At 39.2% G+C, this 22,249-nt stretch overlaps 1 protein-coding gene across 9 annotated transcripts in view; it reads left to right on the top strand.

Annotated features, from left to right (window-relative positions):
* Positions 1-22,249, top strand: part of LMO7 (LIM domain 7) — a 128,263-nt gene that overhangs the window by 10,569 nt on the left and 95,445 nt on the right. For all 9 annotated transcript variants that reach the window (XM_064585995.1, XM_064585993.1, XM_064585992.1 and 6 more), the window contains exon 2: positions 3,067-3,136. The gene's annotated coding sequence lies outside the window, so the exon portion shown is untranslated. The remainder of the gene's footprint in view (positions 1-3,066; positions 3,137-22,249) is intronic.

Below are 22,249 nucleotides of genomic sequence, written 5' to 3'. Positions count from 1 at the left end.
TTTTATTTATAAAAGATAGTAGTATCTCCCTTGTGTGGCACTTGTATTTTATTTGGTATAAGACTATGCCCCTACTTTTTTAAGATATCCTTAAATTTCACAGAAGTTTCAATTTTATGGAATCTAATTTGAAATTATGAAATGTAGGGTATTTTCCTCCCTAGAAGAAATACCCTAAAAGTTTTTCCTTTAATTGTATGTGAAAATCATTATTTGTGATTCCTAATTTGATTGGATGTTCACTAGTTGCCAAAACCATATGTGCATTTTCTCCATGCTCTAGTGCTTAGAACTGGTACCATTTTAACATTTGACAAAGTAAAACAGCGTTTTCCTCTAGTGCACAACTTTTACAGGGTAGTTTGTGTGTTAGGCACAGTGGTTATTTCTGTGTTTGTACACATACTAGGAGGCTCCGGAGGAGAAAAGGAAGCCAGTCCACAGTGTGTATGTTGCTTCTATGTAACTAACAGCTGTGGAAACTTCTGATGAGGGAGGAAGCAACTCATTTTTGGGAGACATCATTTATCTGTGCTGGTTCCTTTACTTCCTTCAATCCCTTCCTTTTGCTGCCTCGATTGAGTGTAGGCTGTATTATTATCCATTCCAGAAAGTGTTTTTAAAAAATGCTCTTGGTATTGCTAACACTGTAATATAAAAAGGGTAAGTGAAGTTAAACAGGTAAATTGAATGATCTGGCCAAAGTCATCAGTGACTCAAATGGGCGGGGGAGGAATTTATAACACTCTTCCTCCAATAAAGACAACCGATGCCAGACTTTCCTGACATTTGATAATTTGGCCCAACTCTTTTTAGTCTCTAATTTTTATGTCACTGAAAGATTACATTTTTTTTTTAAAGATTTTATTTATTTATTTGAGTCATTTGAGCAGGGCGCCTGGCTGGGATCCTGACTTGAGCCAAAGGCAAACACTTAACCTGCTTAACCGACTGAGCCACCCAGGCATCCCGAAAGATTACATTTTAAGATCCAAGTTACCGTAGGAAAGTCACTGCCAAGCTAGTGGTCAACAACTCTATGAATTTCTTGATTTATACTGTGCCAGAATAATGTTGCTATTAAGTAGTTCCAGTTATTAGTGCTTCTATACATTGCATACCTGGTAAATAGGGAACAACTAGAAGAATTAATTTGGAACTGTCATTTCTTAGAAGCCTGCTCAAATTTTTTTCTAGCTTCTCGGCGAGCCATTAAAGAAAAATAATTCAGCTATGAAGGGAGAAAGCCTTCCTTCCTACCTGGCTTTCAGTGCACAAACAAGAAATTAGGAATCAGAGGGTAACAGTCCTAGGAAATGCTTAATTGAGGGGGCAATTTTATTTATATTAAGATGTCTGAAGATCTTTGTGTGAAGAAACTATGAAAACAGAAAAAACATCTTTTGTTCACCAGACTAAATCTTCGTAAGCCATCATTGTGTACTTTTGAATCCTGCTGAACAACATTCTGAAGGTTATTAAATTGAGACTTTTGTCTTCTTTATTTTTAGCACATTCAAGTGTATATATAAATCTCTGGAATGTTGAAGGAGTGACATTCCACAAGTGTCAGATTTTTTTTTTTTTTCTGTTGCCCATTGTGAAGAGGAGACCAGTAAATTAAGAATGTTTGATTCTTTCTCCTATATTTGCTTTCTTTTTGGAGCTCTGTTTACAGAATAAAGAATTGCTTTTTGTAGCTAGATTATTGAATAGGAAAATCATGTTTTAAATTACTGTTTTCTGACAGTGACTAATGATTAATTAACCAAGCTAGCATTAGTAGAAAAGCATTACTATAGTATTAAATGTCTCCAAGGCTTAGACTGTATCATTGAACAGCAACAAAAAACATAGAGTTCACAATAACTAGATTTAGAACCAAGAATTTTACTCTAAGTTACAGCCTTCAAAGGTGGCTTCTTTCCTCGTGTTCTGGGATGTAGAGACTTATGGATATCTTTGCAGATTCTGTCATAGCAACTTTAATGTGTTCAGTATTAGATTCTGAAGTAACTGTTAGTCCATTTTGGGGAGTTCTGGTACATTTAATTTTTATCCAGGCATTCTGTTATGGTAACAAAGCAATCACTCACATATTTTAATGAGTTACCAGTAAGAACTAGCTGGCCATTAGGATGCGTTCCACTGTACCCTTTAAATCTGGCAAAATACAGTTGTATTTTGTACCCATGGATAGATCTAGGGAATATTATGCTAAGTGAAATAAGTCAGACAGAGAAAGACAAATACTGTATGATTTCATTTACATGTAGAATCTAAAACACAAAACAAACAGAAATAGACTCATAAATACAGAGAACAAACTGAGAGTTGCCAGAGGGGCGGGGGTAGGGAGAATGGGTGAAGTGGGATTAAGAGGTATACACTCTGATAATAAAATAAATAAGTCATGGAGACATAAAGGGAATATAGGGAATATAGACATATATATTATATAGTTATAGGGAATATAGTCAATAATATAATTACTTTGTATGATGACAGATGGTAACTAGACTTATAATAGTGATCATTTCATAATGTATATAAATGTCTAACCACTATGTTGTACACCTAAAACTAATATATTATGTGTCAACTATACTTCAGTAAACAAATCTGGAAAAATAATGTGGTTTGAAATTACCTTTTAAAATAAAAAACAGTTTGAGGAAAAAAATTAATAAAAATGATTAATAGAAAAAATTATTCTTAGGTCCAAGAGAACTAGATTATTGTAACGAGAGAGATTCTTAAACTGGCTCTTGGAACAGAATCAAATACTACCTTTAACAAATGTGGAACTATTTTTAGGGACATGGCTTTGAGTATAGCAGTGTGTCTATATGGTCTGAGAGGACCCTAACCATTGTTTGCAGTGAGGTTCTTCTTTGTTTCTTGATTTGTTTTCTTGGTTGTTTGCCTTTTATCGGGCTCTTGGCTCTGAATCACATATGGGGGATGGACTAATGATATACAAGATTTTTGAAAATGTTAAAAAGAATACGAAACTGATACTGGCATTCTTGTAATTGCATATGTTATTTCTTTATTTACTTTCAGTTTGGTTAATAAACTTAAACCTGGCGTCATTAAGAAGATCAATAGATTATCCACACCAATAGCAGGTTTGGTAAGTAAAAAATTATCTTCAAAACTGGATTTGTTTTCAAAATGTAAAACGATGAGCATAGACTGGTACTCTTATCTGGAATTATCATAGAAATTAGGTTTGGGGTTTCTTGCTCAAGGAAAGTGTTTTTAGTGATGTCCTCCTATATCTTCAGTTTTTTTCTGTTTCCCTTCTGCTGGGAGACTTTTATTTTTTGTTGTTGTTTGTTTTGCTTTTTGTGCCCTCAAACTTCATATATCCCCTTTCTTAGCTTATTTCTTCCACAAATTGCATTTGTTTATGAGCACCTTCTTTCTGAAGCTCAGCCCTGCACACTTTGTTTGCCAGTTGACCACAGTTTAGGGAAACTCTAGATGTTCCCCAGTTGTTACGTTTCTGTTGCTTCATGCTATGCATAACCCTCACTTAGCCTGCAGATCTTGGGGTGTATTTGCCACAAGTTTGCTTTATATCATAGATTTCCTACCAGAGTTCTGTGTGATATTGGGTAGGTCCCTATCTGCTGTTGCCTTAGTAATATTGCCTATCAGATGACTATGGGATAAGTCTCTAGATTCTTTCTAGCTTTAAATTTGGATTCTGTGTATGAAAAATACCCCACCCTGTCATTATATAGATACTCTAGTGGATCAATAATTGAAAGACCAATAAAAAGGTGGGGCTGTATCTTTGAAAAAAAAGTAATTTAAGTACAAATGATGGGTTATTTTCAAAATGTTAGCAACCCCTAAGAATCAAGGCTGATGACAGGAGTCAGTTTAAAAGAATTAATTTTGTAAAACACTGAAGTTTAACACAGCGACTACCTGGAATTATATATATATTAACATTAATTATATATAATATTAATTCCTTCTTTCTTACCAAGTTATTTCTATTCCATTTCTATCATGACATGATTTCTGTCATGACATGATATTTTTATTGGTCTCAAATTTGGTTAGGCATAAAAAACTATCATGTATGCATATATTGTTATATGAAGATATATATATGACTGTATAGCAATATACATATATGTATGAATTACTTCTAGTAATATAGCAAGTCAGAAGATATTACTTCAAAAATAAAATTGAAGAAATTTGGTTTTTGATTCTTCCTAGGAAGAAACATTCAGTTTAATAAAAATAAAGCCTTACATGAAAATCATTTTTATGAAATAACTTCTGTGAAAATTAAAAGTTTGAATCATATTGAAAGGTTTTTCAAGTGGCTTGAGTTATTCTTACTTTAATGTTTAGATTTTGAATTGTCATTTCTTGGATCAATTACACACATTGTAAATGAAATTAGCCTTTGATTTCAAACACCCTTCATATTTGGAATACTTGAATTGTGGTGGCTTGTTGTTATTGGCCACTGGAGGTTTTATTCAATCTTCTGATTCTATGATTAGATGAAAGCCAAATGTATTTTATATTTAAATCCAAACATCTCTCCAACTATTTCTATTTCAAGCATGGAAATTCTATCTGGTTTGGATTTTATCTCTAGACACTAAAATGAAATGTATTTCCGGAACATTAACTGGGATGATTTCCCAAATACAGGACGCTGAGCATTTTCAATGGGATGTAGGAGCATAAGAATAACTGCAGTTGCAGAATTGGGCTATAATTGGTTTGAAGTTGTCATCGTGCCTCATTTGACTCCTTCTTCTCACACTTGTGTGTCAGGATGGTTATGTCAAAATTTCTTGAAGCTTCAATTTGAAGTGTGCATTAGAGCTCCAGCATCTACCTGGTAAGGTTGTCATATGTGGATAGAAAGGGATTATATAGGTAGTCTGACATACAGATGCTAAATGAATGTTGTTTTGTTGCATATTAATTTTTTAAACAAATAATTGAGTGCCTACTAGGTTGAGAACTTTTCTAGTTTATGGGGATATATTGGAGGAATAAAAACAGGTAAGGACATTATCCTCAAAAAGCTTACATTTTAGTGGTAGAGCAGGATCTAGCAAATAAATTAGCAAATGAGCAAGAAATCACCAGATATAAATGTGCTGCAGAGAATTATAATAGACTGACATTTGTTGAACACGTATGAGCACTCATAGTTGGACTATGAAGATTGACCTCAAAAATTCCTCAAGGAATATGTCAGAAGCCTTTGTTTTTGATGTGTATAGAAGAAAGATAAAAAACCCAAGCTGGACTCTTTATACTAGTAATTTCTGTGTTCACAGCAACTAACATAATGACTGATACATTTGGAGGTAAAAGATTTATTTTTTAAAGATTTTATTTATTTACTTGAGAGAGAGCCTAGAGGGAGAGGGAGAAACAGACTCCCCACCGAGCAGAAAGCCTGACGCTGGGCTCCATCCCAGGACCCTGAGATCATGACCCTAGCCTAAGGCAGACACTACCAACTGAGCCATCCAGATGCCTCCAAAGATTTTTTTTAATGAATAAGTGGAAAAGCTTTCAATTGTGAAAAATAGTAAGCTCTCGAATTAGATCTTTGAAGGGATAGTATTATAGGTTGAATTGTGCCTTCCCCCAAACATAGTATTTTGAAGTCCTAAACCCCAGTACCTCAGAATGTGACCTTATTTGTGAATAGGATTATTGCAGATGATGTACTTAGTAAAGCTGAGGTCATAATGGAGTAGGGTGGGCCCCTAATCTAGTATGACGTCCTTATAAGAAGATGACTATGTGAAGGGGCGCCTGGGTGGCTCAGTTGGTTAAGCGACTGCCTTCGGCTCAGGTCATGATCCTGGAGTCCTGGGATCGAGTCCCACATCGGGCTCTCTGCTCAGCAGGGAGTCTGCTTCTCCCCCTGACCCTCCCCACTCTCATGCTCTCTCTATCTCATTCTCTCTCTCAAATAAATAAATAAAATCTTTAAAAAAAAAAAAAAAAAAAGAAGATGACTATGTGAAGACAGGTACACCCAGGAAGAATGCCATGTGACAGCGGAGGACTGGGGTGAGGCATGATAGGCAAGGAGAACCAAAGATTGCCAACAAGCCACCAGAAGCTAGAAGGGGCAAGGAATAGTTTCCTTACAGGTTTCATGGAATCATGGCTTTGTGGACACCTTGATTTTGGACTTTGAGCCTCCAGAACTGAGGGACAATAAATCTTTGTTTTAAGCTACCCAGTTTGTGGGACTTTGTCATCGCAGTGCTAGGAAACTAATACAAATAGGCAAGTGGTTTTTGTTTTTTTTTTTAATTTAATACTTGTTTAAAAAAAAACTTTATTTTAAAATAAATAGAGATTCACAGGAAGTTGGGGGAAAAAAACAGTACAGAGAGGTCCTCTGTGTCCTTCACCCAGTTTCCCCCATGGTAACATTTTGCATAACTGTGATATGATATTAAAACCAGGAAAGTGACATTGGTACATCCAAAGATCTTAATCTGATTCACCAGTTTTATATGTGGTTAATGCTTTTTTAGTAACAAAGAGCAGAGATGCTTTCAAGCTAAGTGAGATGAAGTGTTTTCTTTTAAGGAATTTTCAGAGGACTCTGTCATTAATTTGGTGTTCAGCCATAAATATGACAATCACATTCCACATGATTACTTTTTCTGCCTCATTGCAAACAGGAAATGGTGTCTCTCAGTTGAGGTTCCCAAGAGAAGAATCTGAATAGATCAAATTACCTTGTCTTTCCAGGCTACAGATATCATAGGTCACTAGCCAGCTGGTGGATGCGTTCCTTGAGAAGAGTGTCGTCTTGGCAAAATGGGCTATGGTTAGGAGTGTTGGTAGCCTTTGGCTCACTGAGTTCAAGTGTGTGGGTTAAAGAGTGTTCTGTGAATGAGGTTTCTCTGGGGTAGATAACATTAAGTTAAATATAGTAAGAATTATACAATTTCTATGCTCCAAGCCCTGTTTTCCATCACTCCCTTCTTTTTCTCTTTCCTTCTGCTATAACTTTCATCCATTTCATGCCATGTTGTTGTATTTAGCTTTGAAGCCAAGGCACTGGATTTACTGTTTATAGATGGCCCTATGTGAAACACCTGGAATATCCTCTGAGCAATGACAATATGAAGAAAGGTGTTTAGCTGATTTAGAAATATACTGAATGCTTTGCTTGAAACAATCACATTATTTTATGAGTGTTTTGTCTTTGGGAAGGCATTAACCATGTTCTCATAGATCTAGAGATACAGTTTTTCTCACTTGACTAAGTTTTAATTTTTAAAGAAATACATTTTTCTCTATCTTTTCTATTTTTTATATTCTTCACAAAGCCATGCTAAAAAAAATCTCACCCAAGAGTTGGAGTTTTCCAAAAAATTCACCAGTGTTAAGTGTGGGTATGTTCAATTCATTGAAACTCAAAACTAAAGGTGTATTTGGGAATTAAAAAATTCAACCTCAAAACAAAACCCTGAGAAACAAGCAAGATATTCTGATGGTGAAAAGAGCCCTTGAACCAGAATAAGGTTTACCATCTGATGTCTTAATGTGCATGAAATACAATATGTGTAGAGAACATCAAGGAAGTTATTAACCCTAAGACTTACAGTTGTCTTGGACCCCTAATGATTTAATTGTATTTACTAAAGCAAGGTTGCTCAACCTTGGCACCACTGACTATTGACATTTTGGGCTCAATAATTCCTTGTTGGGGGGGTCTTTCTTGTGCATTGTAAAATGTTTAGTAGCTTCCCTGGACTCTACTCACTAGATGCCAGTAACACCATGTTCCCCACCCCAAAGTTATGACAGCTAAAAATGTCTTCTGACATTGCCAATGACCCTGATGGGGTAAAATCATCCCCGACGAAGAGCCACGGAGCTAAAGAGTTAAGAAAGTAAACAATACCCCTTTACATGGGCTAGTTTGCTTACTGAGTATAGATTTGAGTGATCTACTTATGCCTGCCATTTCAATTGCAGTTTCTCTTAGAAAAGCAATGGTATTCTAGAAAATTTGGTTTGAATCATTTGTTTGTTTGAAAGTTTGTGTCTTTTAGTGGGCTTAATAGAAAAATCTTCTTGGGGTGCCTGGGTGGCTCAGTCAGTTAAGCATCTGACTCTTGATTTCTGCTCAGGTCGTAATCTCAGGGTCGTGAGATGGAGCCCAGCATCAGCTCTGTGCTGGGTGTGGAGCCTGCTTAAGATTCTCTCTCCCTCTCCCTCTGCCCCCCACCCTGCCCCTCTCTCTCAGTCTCTTCAGTATATCCACACTTGCTTCAAAAATATGAGCTGAATTTGAGCATCTTTCCTCTAAAGGGTTACTCTTTCAGATTATTTTTGAGATTGGAATGCGTAAGGTGTGATTGTAGAGACTGAGAAGGTTGTCTCCTCATGAATGCTATAGAATGCAGGAAGTGGGCAAAGATGCCAGTTAGCTTAAGCTGTTGGACGTGTCCATTTCTCTTGTGTTCATAATTGTTACTTCAAGAAATAACACCAGTCTGTGGGTCCATTCTTACTGCCATTTTTCAAAAGGTTGTTAGTGGTTAATGTTCTTGTGCCTGTGTAAAATTATTCCTGATTAATCTTTACTCACTGTACACTTGGGCATCAGCAAAGTAGTGTGACCTAGTCTGTGCCAAGGTCACTATTGAAACATCTAGTTGTTCCCTTCTAGCAGTAATAGAAAGTGCACCTGAGGAATCTGCTATAAAATTTAAATATTCTCATCCAGGTTTTATCATAGTTTTAAAAACCCACTCTCAGGCAGTGACTATATGTAGCCTACTCTTTTTCCCCAGAGCGAAGGGAACAAGGGGGTTGGGAGAGGGGAGGTTTGTGGGACACTGAGCTTGTGAGCTCTTTTACAAATAAAACCAAAATGTGAGACCTCAAGACAAGAGTGTTTTCAGGGAAAAAGCCCACTTCTTTTTCCTCTCCTTTCTTATCCAAGTTGAAATAATATAGGAAGAATGAATATAATTATTATTTTCATTCAAGGGGGCACTTCTCTGGTTAGAAGGCAGGAATAAATTTTGTATGGTTGAAAAGAAAATACTCAGGGAACATTAGAATGTGACTTGGATGAACAACCAACACATGCTTTGCTTAAAAGAGTAGTGACTAAGGATAGCTCTTTACTGGGTCAAACTCAGTATGTGTTTCAGAGGGGATCTCTCTCTAGTTGGTAATAAGATACATTTGTGAATGTATTTCGATGTTGATGTATATAAAACCTGGTAAAAAGTGACACCATGGAAAGATATGGGAAGATGGTATCATGGAGTGCATGTAAAATAACCATTTAATGCTAAGATCAATAATGTCTATTTTCTGTTCTTGAATTTTATTGCTGATTTTGTAGATTTGTTTGAGCTCTCCACCTAGCACATTTGGGAGAGGCTTCCACCAAGTAAAATCTTTTTGATTCACTCATTGTTGCTTTTTGATTGCGTAGCCATGTAAGAGCAGCATTCATGCTGAGCTGATTCTGGCTGCCATGATCCCCATCTCCAAATGGATGGCGGACAACATTGACGAGGTCCCCTCCCATAACGCTATTTCTGCCTTAACTCTTAGTCTTCATGTTCTCATTTTCCTCACAGTTGATAACAAATGAAGGCTAGATATTTTATAAATGACCATGTTTTTAATTGTTGTTCATTTCTCCCCTATCACTGTACTGGAACAACTTCATAGATGTGGAATCAGACCTTAGTGTTTTATTGAGTTAAATGATTTTTTTCTTTTTCTTACATTTCTTGATAGAGACAGGGGAGGTTAAATGATATCAATAAACTTGATTAAAATTGCTCAATTATGGTTTCAGGATAAAAACTGCACTAAAGAAATCCTTTTATCTCAAAGGGAGGGTAGACCACTATTACAGGTTGTATAATTATGCCTCAAACAATAAAATTTAAACTATTTTTATTTTCCTAGTTTGTCAATCTGATTATTTTCTTTAAAAACAGAACACCAATAACAAAAATGTGGAATGCCTTTTCTTAATGAAGTTACAGGAAGAGTACTCTAGTGTTGCCATTATTTAATGTATTCTTATATTTATGGAAGAGATTATAGCATAAAAACTAGCCATTTATTAAAAATAAGGCCACTTTATGCATTGAAAATGATATTTTCTGTGGTTGTACTTTAATTTTTTTCCAAAGTACATTGGAATTTCTGTGGATCACCATCAGTATTTTGAAGTATTTTGGGGTTATCCAATAATTAAGTCGAGAAAACAGACTAAATGGGGATTATGCATTGGCTGTTTTCAAGGTAACAAATAGTAGATATTAAATATCCAAATGCCTTAATACCTCCATATAAATGGCAGATAAATAAGTCCATGATAACTGAGTTAGTTATAAAGAAATTTTAGGTGATTTCCTCAAGAGTCTCCTTGTCTCCTTACTTCTCTCTGACTCCCAGTAAAGGTAGGTATCACTAAGAATGGAAACCTAAAAACTTAGTGTCAATATTTAAAGTTGTTTCCAGTACCCTCATACTGATGCAGCACTGTAAATCAGGAAACTCCTGTTTTATTTTGAGACACCATTTCTTAGTCATGGCATTGGCACATGTTTAGGAGCACTTCCCTAGAGTTCCAAAACTTGTTTTTAAATACAAGATGAACATATGCCAACTTTCAGCCTTGAGGGCAACCTTTTAAAAAAACATTAATGAATTAGAATTCCTAACGCAACAACATGATTAACTTGTAGAGTCAAAGAAAAATTGATTCAGAGTAGGATTATATCTTACATGATAGTTTTATTAAGATACTAAAATGCTTAGAACATCTCTCTTTAGGAAACTTTTGTTATGTAGAAATTGGAAACAGATCAAATGAGGTTAAATAAGAAGTAGAACCCAGATGTCAGACTGGTATGAGCACATTGGTCATTTGATGGGTCTTAGGCCCTCCCTAAAAGTATTTATTGGACACCTGTGTGTCAGGTACTATTCTAGGAACTTGGAACACAGCCACAAATAAGGCAGAGAAAGTTCCTCCCTAATGGAGCATAATCAATAGGTCAATAATAACCTGTAAGGTACTAACAGTTGTCATGAAGAATGTATAATACCTTGTCAGTTGCCAATAATTACACTGAAAAAATAAAGTGAATGGGTAGAGAGTGATTGAGTGAGTGTATGAGAAGTATTTCAGAAAAGGTGCTCAAGATACCGTATGACCCAGCAATTGCACTACTGCGCCCAGTGATGGGTATTAAGGAGGGCACGTATTGCATGGAGCACTGAGTGTTATATGCAAACAATGAGTCATGGAACACTACATCAAAAACTAATGATGTATTGTATGGTGACTAACATAACATAAAAAAAAAAAAAGTGCTCAGAGATATCTTATTTCTGGAGTTGACATTTGACCAGGGACCTGAATGAAGTGAGGGAGGGGGAAAATATGGGGATCATGGGACTTTTTGAGATAGAAGGAAGACAGGGAGGATCAAGGCAGGATCAAGCTGGTTCAGGAAGACTGTGGGTCTGTCACTAAGTGAGGCAGATAGGGATGGGCCAGCAAGGTTGTATAAGGCTTCATAGGCTTTGGTGAGTAGATCATATTTTACTCCTAGCATGATGAGAAGCCACTGGGGGCTTTTGAGAGTGGTTTAATTTGTTATTAGAGATCATTGGATGCCTGTGGTAAAGGATGAACATATCTTTTACTATACTAAAAATCATTGAATTGCACCCTTTAATTAAAATTTATGATTTGTATGTGAATTCTACCCCAATAAAATGTGAAAATAAAAAATCACAAGTTGGTGTGTGAACAATAGACTGAAGGAAATCAAGAAGAGAAGCAAGAAGGCCAGTTAAAGAACAGTTTTGGTAGTTGAATGACTAATTTTGTGTCAGCTTGACTGGCCATGGAGTGTCCAGATAATCAGTTAGACATTATTACATTATTCTGCATCTGTCTGTGAGGGTGCCTTTGGATGAGATGAACACTGGAATTTGGAGATTGTGGAAAGCAGATTGTTCTCCCTAATGTGGGTGGGCCTCATATAATAGGTCAAAGGGCTGACCACAACAAAAATGTCAGTCCTCCTGTGAGTCAGAGGAAGCTACTCCTGCCCAACTGCCAGAACTAAAACATTGGCTTTTCTTGGGTCTGGAGCTTGCCAGCTTTGAAACTGGAACTTACTTTCAAATGGAACATTTCATTGACTCTGCTGGTTCTCAGGATTCTGGACACGCACTGGAAGTAGACCATCAGCTCTCCTGGGTGTCCAGCTTGTAGATGGGCAGATCACGGGACTTCTCAGCCTCCATAATCACATGAGCCAGTTCCTTAAAATAAGTCTCTTTCTATAGATATATGTATCTTGTTCTGTTGTCTAGAGACCTCTGACTAATACAGTGGTTCAGGCAAGAGGTGATGGTGACAATATTGGGAATGGAGGAAGTGGTCAGAGTTTGTTTTGATGGAAGACCGTGTAGCGCCTGTAGGTATAGGTTGTAATACCTGTATGTAATGCCCGTCAATCTGTAATAGATTGACAGAGAAGCCAGGGTCTTTGCATCAGTAGTTTATTGAGATAGTAAATAAGAAACCAGAGGGTTGGTGGAGGGAAGGGAAGAATCAAGGGAGAAGCTAGAAATTGAGGCAGTTTACATACGATTGCAGATTTGTAAATGTCAAAGTGATCAGTATCAATCTTAGATATTGTTCCCTGACAACATCCTGAAAAACATGATTAAAGTGATGGTTTGTGATTGTTTATAAGAAAGAACATAACACTAGAAGCCAGTCTTGTCCACCACAGACAAATGCTCTAAAGCAACATATTACTGGGCTGGTCCCATGGAAAGTCCAAGAGACCAGTTAGAGGTCATAAAATTGCTCATGATGGATTTTGTTTGACTTCACTGTTTTTGCTTATTTCTAAAATTTGAGCCAAAATTTGCATACCCTTAGATTTCGTGTAAAATCCTAATCTCTGGCTTCTCCATGAATGTGGCAATAGCAGGTCTGCATTCGCCCAAAGCAACCATTGTATGGGGCGTCCTATGGACAGGATAGGAGTCTCTGCATTGCTTGTTCTTTGGTCATTTCCCTAACATGATGCCCATTTTATTCATTTATGGTTTATTCAGTCATTTTACCAGCCTTTCTCTTTTAGACATGTCTTCATTCCTGCAAAGTGTCTGTTGTGGCCTTGTTAGAGTCAATATGGGAAAAAGTAGACCAGGTAATATCTATAGGTGAAATCTTAAATAGTTGGATAAAAATGCTCCATTTTAAGGAGCTAAATGGAAATTCATGTAACCATGGAGAGAAATTTCTGCAGTTTGCCTTAGGGCTTTGTACTTGCACTATTTTCATTTATTTAAAAAAAATTTTTAAAGATTTTATTTATTTATTTGACAGAGAAGAGAAAGAGAGCACAGGCAGAGGGAGCGGCAGGCAGAGGGAGAAGCAGGCTCCCCGCTGAGCAGGGAGCCCGACGTGGGGCTTGATCCCAGGACCCTGGGATCATGACCGGGGCTGAAGGCCGACGCTTAACCAGCTGAGCCACCCAGGCGCCCTTGTGCTATTTTCATTAAAAAAAAAAAAAAGCTGGAATGAGAACATAGGAAATGTATTTAGTCCTCTTTGTGGATGTTAGAACAATAAGGCATAGTTAATGTACTGAATATAAAAATCTGCAGTTTAAAGTGATCTAGAGTGATAAGAGTCCAGCCATTTTATATTATCTGCAAACTTAATTATGCATTTTATGCCTTTATCCATGAAACCTCCCTTGATAGAATCGCATGATTTTTATTTCAGATTCTTCATATCCACCTTAGTTTTAGTCCAAATTTCACTAGCCCCCTGGTTCATTAAAACTCACAGGACGGGCGCCTGGGTGGCTCAGTTGGTTAAGCGACTGCCTTCGGCTCAGGTCATGATTCTGGAGTCCCGGGATCGAGTCCCATATCGGGCTCCTTGCTCGGCGGGGGGTCTGCTTCTCCCTCTGACCCTCCCCCCTCTCATGTGCTCTCTCTCTCTGTCTCATTCTCTCTCTCAAATAAATAAATAAAATCTTTAAAAAAAAAAAACAAAAAAACCCTCACAGGTCATCTTCCCCGTGAACTGTGATGTCACTGTGAACTGGCTCTTGCTCTTGTACATCTCAGCCAGCCAACGGTATGTTAGAGATGCCACAGCGCCGAGTGCCTGTGGCCCTGTACAAAGAGAAGTAGGTCCACTTACTGACCACTTGCTATATCCTAGAAACTGCCAATCACATATCTGTTTCCTCAGTAAATCTTCAAAATCACTGTTACTCTCATTTGGCAAGAGGACCATTGTTAGTGACCCATCACGTGATGACCTGGACAGTTAACCACACCTGGAGTCCTGTTTTGAGTTACAGATGCTTGATTTTTTTTTTTAAGATTTATTTATTTATTTATTTGAGAGAGAGAATGAGCGAGAGAAAGCACGAGAGGGGGGAGGGTCAGAGGGAGAAGCAGACTCCCTGCCGAGCAGGGAGCCCGATGCGGGACTCGATCCCGGGACTCCAGGATCATGACCTGAGCCGAAGGCAGTCGCTTAACCAACTGAGCCACCCAGGCGCCCCAGATGCTTGATTTTAAGAAGGCAGGACCTAACAAACAGGGACCTGTCTGTAGGGAGGTGTGATTGTTGTCATAGGCGGAATGGCTCCCAGTAACGTTCATGCTCTAATCCACGAACCAGCCGATGCGTTGTGAGGGGAGGGAACACTGGGTTCCAGGGAGAACACTGGGTTCCAGGGAGAACTGAGGTGTAAATCAGTTGACTTTGAGATGAGGAGTGGATCTGGGATTATCCAGGGGGGCCCAGTATAATCCTGAGAGTCCTCATAATTGGAAGAGAGAGTGCGAATTAGTTGGATGGCAGTGTGATAGTCAGACTGATGCTGCTGGTTTTGAGGGTGGAGGAAGGGGCCTCTAGCAGATGGAAAAGAAGAAAGAAATGGATTTTCTCCTAGAGCCTCCAGAAGAAACGCAGCCCTGCCAACACCTTGATTTTAAGCCAGGGAGACTGATTTTGGACTTCTGACCTCCAGAACTGTAAGATAATAAACTTGTCTTGTTTTCAGCCACTGACTAGTGGTGATTTGTTTCACTTGTGGTGAAAACGAATCTAGGAGTTAAGAGCACAGACTCAGGGATTGAACTGCTTGGTTTGAATCCTAGCTCCACCAATTACTGGACGACCTCGGGTTAGTCACATACCTCTTAGGCCTCAGTTCCTTCGTGTGTAAAATGGGAACCAAAAGACTTCATAAGCTTTTTTAGTGTGAATTGGAGATAATTTGTGTAAAGGGCCTCAGCATGCTGCCTGGCATTCGGTAAGGACTCAGTGAATGTGAACTTGAGAAAATCAGCTATTCAGTGGAGGGCCAGCTGGGACGACAGGAGAACTGAAAAATGTCACAGAGGGACAAGGGGTGTTGAGAAAACCAGGGATATTTGAAGAGAAGATGTGAGGTTGGGGCAACGTGTGGACTGTATGAGGCAGGAGAGCTAAGTAGCTAAGGGGCTCTTGTGGGAAAAAGACGAGATTTAGTTCGTATTAAGTAGGCAGATTTAGGATCAGTGTTTTACAATTACAGCGAGGGAGTCTTTGGACTTTTTTGACATAGAAATGACTAAAAGTGAGTCAGCCTCATAAAGCAAGGAGTCCCCGGGGCTGGAAACGCTAAAACAAAGGCTGATGACCCAGACACGTCACCTGTAAAAGTGACTCTCGGCAAGGGGGTAGGGGCAGTTGCACTGAACGAGTGTGGATTCCCAGCGAGCCCTAAAGTTTTACTGTGCCGTTTTCCTTCATTAAATGTGCTTTACTGCTTCACATGATGTGTTTTGGCATCATTATGACATGCTTCTTTAAGCAGTTACGTATTTGTTTTACTTTGGAACAGAGGACACAGATAATTTGACGACAGAACGGTTTTTTTTCTTTTTTTCCCATTTTGTCCACCCACTTTTGGCAACCCCCAGTCTGGTCTTAAGCCTCTATTTCAGCATTCTGTGTCCCTTTCCCCTCCTTCCCTCTCTTCCTTCCTTCTTCCTTCTTCCTCCCTCCCTTCTTTCCTTCCTTCCTTCCAACAGAGTAGGTACGTGTTAGAACTCCTTCATTTCTGATGTATAAAGTTTAATTCGAACACCATGGAAGACTACCTTAATCCATGCTGCAGTTTGACAAAGCCTGTTACTGCTTCTGTGTGGTTAATTGTGACCCAAGTTGATTAAGCATTTCAGTAACCAGCCCTTCAGCAGAGCACGGCCCTCATGCCTTTGACCTTCGGCTGCCCCCGCTTGCCAGGACTCTGTTCTGCCTCTCCGTATGGTTTTTGCTTCTCCTCTGCCAAGCAGTGTTGGAGAGAAGTATGCCAGCCGTTTGGTGATTTATCATGTATAATCCCCTGGGCCCTCAGTGTCACTTGGCAATTCCTCTTAAGCATTACTAGTTGGTTCTTACTCCTCTCATCACATGTGACAAAACTTGACTGTCCTCAAATCCTTTGCTATCAGCCCATGACTGAGGCTCTTTGCAGAGAAGCACAGGAAAATGTTCTGTGTACTTTTCTCACAAATAACTACTGAAGTTGGATCTGTGTGTTTACCTACATATTGTAATTATCCCTTGCAGGTCTTAGTAACACAGCTTACATTTATTCACTAAGCCGTAAATAAGAAGATGAAGTCTCTAATAATAAAGCCAGTGCCACTGATCAAAATTGCAACCACACCGCTTTCTTAATGGAAACTGTATAACTAAAATGCACATTTGGATATATCGTGGTCACTCCAGCGCTTGGGAGTTGCTTTAAAATAATTTTGAATGATCACAATTAGTATATCACAAGAATGGAATTTGAGTACTTTTGGGGATGGCCTAATGGTGAGCTCCGTAATCCCCAGGTGATTGCTGCTCATCCTAAGGAGAAACCCTGCTGTAAATCCTAGTTGGAAATATTTTCCTTATTTTGTTATTGGCCAGAAAACTATGTCTGCAAAGATCCAAATCACCTGGAGGATTTTCTTAGCATGTGGATTCTGGCTGAGTGGGTCTAGGGTGGAGCTAGAGTCTGCATTTCTAACAGGCTCCCAAGTGATGCTGATGGCATGTGGACCCCATGTCGAGTACCAGGAGGCTGGGACAGCTTTTGCCCAGTTGTGTACATGAGCCTCACCTATGAGGTGATTGTATGCTCCCTCGAGAGATTCTGATGTGGCTGACTGGGGCCTGTTATTCTCACACAGAGACTTAGTTCAGTTTCTCTGCCTCAAACAGTGGTTACAACCTCTTGATTGTTGGCATATACTTCTAACTTTTTGTCACTGTTAACTCTAGGGACAGGAGACAGGGGCTTTGGTGTTATATTATAAATAGAAAAGGAATTGAGGTCACCAAGTCTCTTGGCCTTCAGATAAATTGATCTGCACCACCATGTGCCCAGGTTCAGAGGAATTGGATGATGTGCTCTCTTTTTTTAATCAAAAAAATCTTGCCTGAAATAGGCATAGAAAGGCCAGAGTGAGCACACAAGGAACATTTGGTTCACGATGGGGCCCACGTCCAGGTGATGTCATTCTGGCAGCTTTGGTTTAAGGTGGTGACTGTATGGCCCTTTTGCCTATACTCTTTTTCAGAATTGGTTACAATTTTGATCTTATTCAGGGCTTCTGTAATAAATCTCTTTGTCTTTATTTAAAGAACCCATTTTTATTGATGACAGCTCTTGACCCTCTACACTCAGGAAATTTTTGCAAAAGTAGGTCTAACTCGTCTGATACTGTGAATAGACATTCCCCATTTGCTGTGACATTTAAGGTTTCTTGATACAAAGTATCCCCTCTGTAAGTTAGAAGTCTTGCAATTTTATCATTTAAGATATATTTAAGAGAAATATATAAAAGAAACATTTTTTAACTTCCTCCAAGTAAAAATGAAAATGACTTTGTTCAGCAAAAGATCCTAGGGAGGTATAGCATAGACTTTAATGAGGATTTAGACTTTTGTGTAACAAAAATGGTTGAATGTGAAAGAGAAAAATGTGTACCATAATGCCATTTATGTAAATGAGATACATAAGTGAATCTGCACTTTAAAGGACATTTAGATTTTTAAGCACATTATAGAAGGCACCTTTAAAAAATAATTTATGGAGGTGAAATTCACATAACAAAAGTAGCCATTTTAAGGTGAACAATTCAGTGTTTGGCAGCCACCAAACATTTCCATCCCTCCCAAGTAAAATATCTTCCTATTCCATCCTCCCCCTCCGCAAACTCCTATCAGCCACAAGTCTGCATCCCGTCTCTAAGGATTGATCTATTCTGGATATTCCACATAAATGGAGTAGGTAACATTTATGTGTTTCGCTTTTCCTTAGCATCATGTTTTGGGGGTTCATCCATGCTGTAGAATGTATCAGTACTTTATTTTTATGGGTGAATAATATGCCATTGTATGAATATATCCCAATATGTTTATCTGTTTCTGTTCATGTACATGTTTTAGTTGTTTCTACCTTTTGACTATTGTGAATAGTGCTGCTATCAATGTGCACGTACATGTACTTGTCTGGGGAACTCTTGAATTCTTTAGGGTACATTCTTAACACCTTTTAGTGAACAGCAATGGGAGTGAATGGGGGCATGCGATGAGGAGAAAAATATAACAAAATGAGAGAGCCCTTATATTGACCGATATTTAGGAGCTTGCTAAAATATATTAAATCGGGCGCCTGGGTGGCTCAGTCATTAAGCATCTGCCTTCGGCTCAGGTCATGGTCCCAGGGTCCTGGGATCGAGCCCCACATCGGGCTCCCTGCTCAGCGGGGAGCCTGCTTCTCCCTCTCCCACTCCCCCTGCTTGTGTTCCTGCTCTCACTCTCTCGCTGTCAAATAAATAAAAATAAATAAAAATAAATAAAAAATAAATCTAAAATATATTAAATCAACTCTGGGCCCTCGACACTTTCCTCAGCTACTTCCATCCCTGATAGGAGAGCAAAGCGATCTGCTAAAATGACACGAGACTATGGTACTGGGTAAGTGCTTGGGGAAAGAAAGTGGGATTAAAGGCTCTGGAAGGGTTCATGTCGTGAAAGACCCATGTTACCTCTGGGTCTAGTGTTAGAATAGTCATGTTGGCCTCGCATTCTCCTTCTCATGACTCTCTTCAGGATGTGTAAAGGAGACAGAGGGGCGTTAAGACTGCATAGAAATGAATAATTGTGTTCATGTTACAACTGGGAAGTGTTGGAAGGAAGTAGAAAGATGATCCTACCTTTGGAGCCAGAGAATGAGCGTGCGAACTGCTCTCCCTACCACATGTCCTTTCAGAGTCAGAGCATCCTAACCCTGGAGGGGCCAGAGATGGCAGCTTTGGAAGGAGTGATGGGAGTCTCCAGTAGGATGGAAGACAGGATGACAGGAGAAGGGAGCTCTTGCACTTGGTGTAGGCTTTGCACTGGTGTTAAGTGGCTGATCTTCAGTGTCACTTATTTAGTCCCTAGCGCCCTGGAATTTATACTCGCTAAAGGTTCTCCATTGGATTGTCAAATTCTTTGAACACTTTTCATCCTTGTTGAAGATTTTTGTAGCATCTGACTCTCCTGTCTTGAAACTCCTTTCCCTTGTTTTCCGTAACACTCAGCAGTTCTGCTTTTCCTCTGAGTTCTGGTTGCTAGATATATTTTTCTTTTCTTTGTTTTAAAACTGTCCTTTAAATATTGGTGTCTTATTGTGACTCCTTCTTTTGCTATGCTTTTTTTTCTAAGAGGGTTCATCCACATCCTTCATTTCAGCTACTACCAATGTGTGCTTGATTTCCCCAAACCATATTTTAAGATCAAATATTTCTCATGGGCTCCAAACCCAATTTACCATTAGATGAACATCTTGATGTGGATGTCTGAAACTCAACATCTCTAGAACAGTTTACCTTCTTCAAATTGATGACTATTCTTTGTTCTTTGTATAAGTATGGTAGCCAACTTTTACAGTGGTCCCAATGATTCTCACCTGACACTCCCTTGTACCTGTACATCACACCTAATTAGGTGTTCTGGCTGAGACTTCCAGATGGCGTGTGGAAGTGCTGCCTAACTTCCTCTTGCTGGTGAGAATAAAATGTGGGACAGCAAAGGATAACATGATAAGCTAGAGGGGCACAGGAATTGCTGGTTTTCAAAATTGCCAGCCTCTTTAGTCAGCAAATGACACTAAAATTGAGAAATAGCTTTCAGACAAAAATCAGCCTTGGTGCACTGGCAGGAAAACAAGGTCTGAAGGTGAAGCTGAGGCTGAGGCTGTAAAATCCTTTAAGATCTTGGAAAGATCCAAAGTAGTACCTTGGAAGTCTATCCTGTCAGGCAGTAGGTCTTCTAAGAGCATAAAGGTGATATCCCTCTGTCCTCCCAGCAGACCAAGACGGAGAAGGGCTTCTCTTAAAGCCACAGGTGGGTGTGGCTTTTGTCTAATGAGTTTAAGTCCAGTAGGACTCATAAAAGTATTGAGGGGTTTGTATTTGCAGAAGCACTGTAAAAGAAGACTGAAAAGGACAGAGGATTACGAAATTAAAAGACCTTTAGTTCCCTGAACTTTGACAGTGAGGAAGCCGACTGAAAGAGCTACATACCTGTGAACACAAGCTACTTTTCAAGGAAGTAAAAGGTGATAGTAAGGTGGAATCAGGAGTCCAGAGGGTAAAGCAAAAATCCATGAGGTGTTTGCTGGCCTTGAATCCTAATGAAGGACCTACCAATCTATGCCTTGCAGGGTTTCTGTGGATCAGTGACTCCTGTGTACCTTAATTTCTCCACACTTTGAACTAGAATATGTCTAGAGGTTACCCTACACCACTCTATGTTGGATGTGGGGGGGAGGGGGAAGGTAACTTGTCACTTTAGTTCACTGACATTCACATTGAGAGGAACTGTATTCGAGGGCTATCCTTAAGGATCTACAGGTGAGGAGCCTCATGTAAACCTGGATCTGGTTTAGATGAGATTCCAGACTTTGAGCTCACCTTGTAAAGGGGGTAGCATTTCCAGGGCTTTGGGAAAGGGTTAGTGTATTTTGCATGTGGGAGGGACATGAATCCTTGGGGCTAGAGAGTAGTGAACTGTGGTACCTGGTCCTCAGTGATCCCACCTCCTGCTCCTTATGTCCTTGTGTAGTCCTCCCTACATTGAATAGGGCTGGATGCTGAGGAAATAGTGATACAGGACTTGAAGAGATAGGCCAGGAGATACTGCAGGTGCCATCTTACTTGTTTTGGGATCATTCATTCTGTCCGGCAGCCTAATGGAGATGTCTGTTTGGTAAAGAACTGAGGCTTCCTGCCAATAACCAGCCCCAACTTGCCAGCTCTGAGTGTATCATCTTGGAGGTGGCTTCTTCAGGCCCCAGGAAGGTCTTAGATGATTACACTCTGGTCTAACATCTACAACCTAGTCAGAGACCTCCACGCCAGACCCATCCAACTTGGGTTACTCCTGAATTCCTGACCTTCAAAAACTGTGGTATCATAAATGTCTATTGTTTTAAGCTGCTAAGTTTTGGGATAACTAGCTCTGTAGTGGTAGATAATCAATAGAGGTACCCCAGTGGACTAATATAAACCTGGGAATATTGGTAAATTTTTGTGGATTCCTTATCTTTCCTCAGTTGTGAGCAAATAGTGTTCCTGACTCACTAATCTCTCTCTAATTTACCCTCGCCCCCTCCACCTGTTATGATTAACTTTGTAATTGATTCAAGGCTAAGGGGTGGAGAGGGTTTGGGGGAGAATATGAAAATCTTAAGCCATCCTGCCTTGTCTGTTTAAATAGTCTGCTTTTATTCATGTCCTAGATAAATGACTCTGAAAGGAGCTATTGCTGATCTCCTTTTGTTTTGTTTTTGTGAAGCCACTTTTGGTCCTCAGTGTGTAGAAGAGCAGAAGCTTGGTGCAGGCTTTTGACATGAAGTATTGAGGGTTGGGTTAGAGAGGGCGGGCTTCCCTCCTCTTGCAGAGAGCTGTGTGCCCTAGGGAATGGGGTACAGATCCAGAAACTACTCATTTCACAGATGAGGAAAATGGGGCCGGAAAGGCTGATGAATGTTTCCAAAGCCACACAGTTGGTTAGTGGCCGAGCTAACTTGGAGTCCTGGCTAACAGTCCAATGAGAAGATGTTTCATGTTCTTTGTTTTT

Source organism: Mirounga angustirostris, unplaced genomic scaffold (assembly GCF_029215605.1).
Source record: "Mirounga angustirostris isolate CCGP_5_RB_7025 unplaced genomic scaffold, mMirAng1.0.hap1 SCAF_3, whole genome shotgun sequence".
In the NCBI taxonomy this organism is placed as follows: domain Eukaryota; kingdom Metazoa; phylum Chordata; class Mammalia; order Carnivora; family Phocidae; genus Mirounga; species Mirounga angustirostris.
Note: the sequence above shows the minus strand (reverse complement) of the source record. Positions and strands in the feature narration are given on the sequence as shown.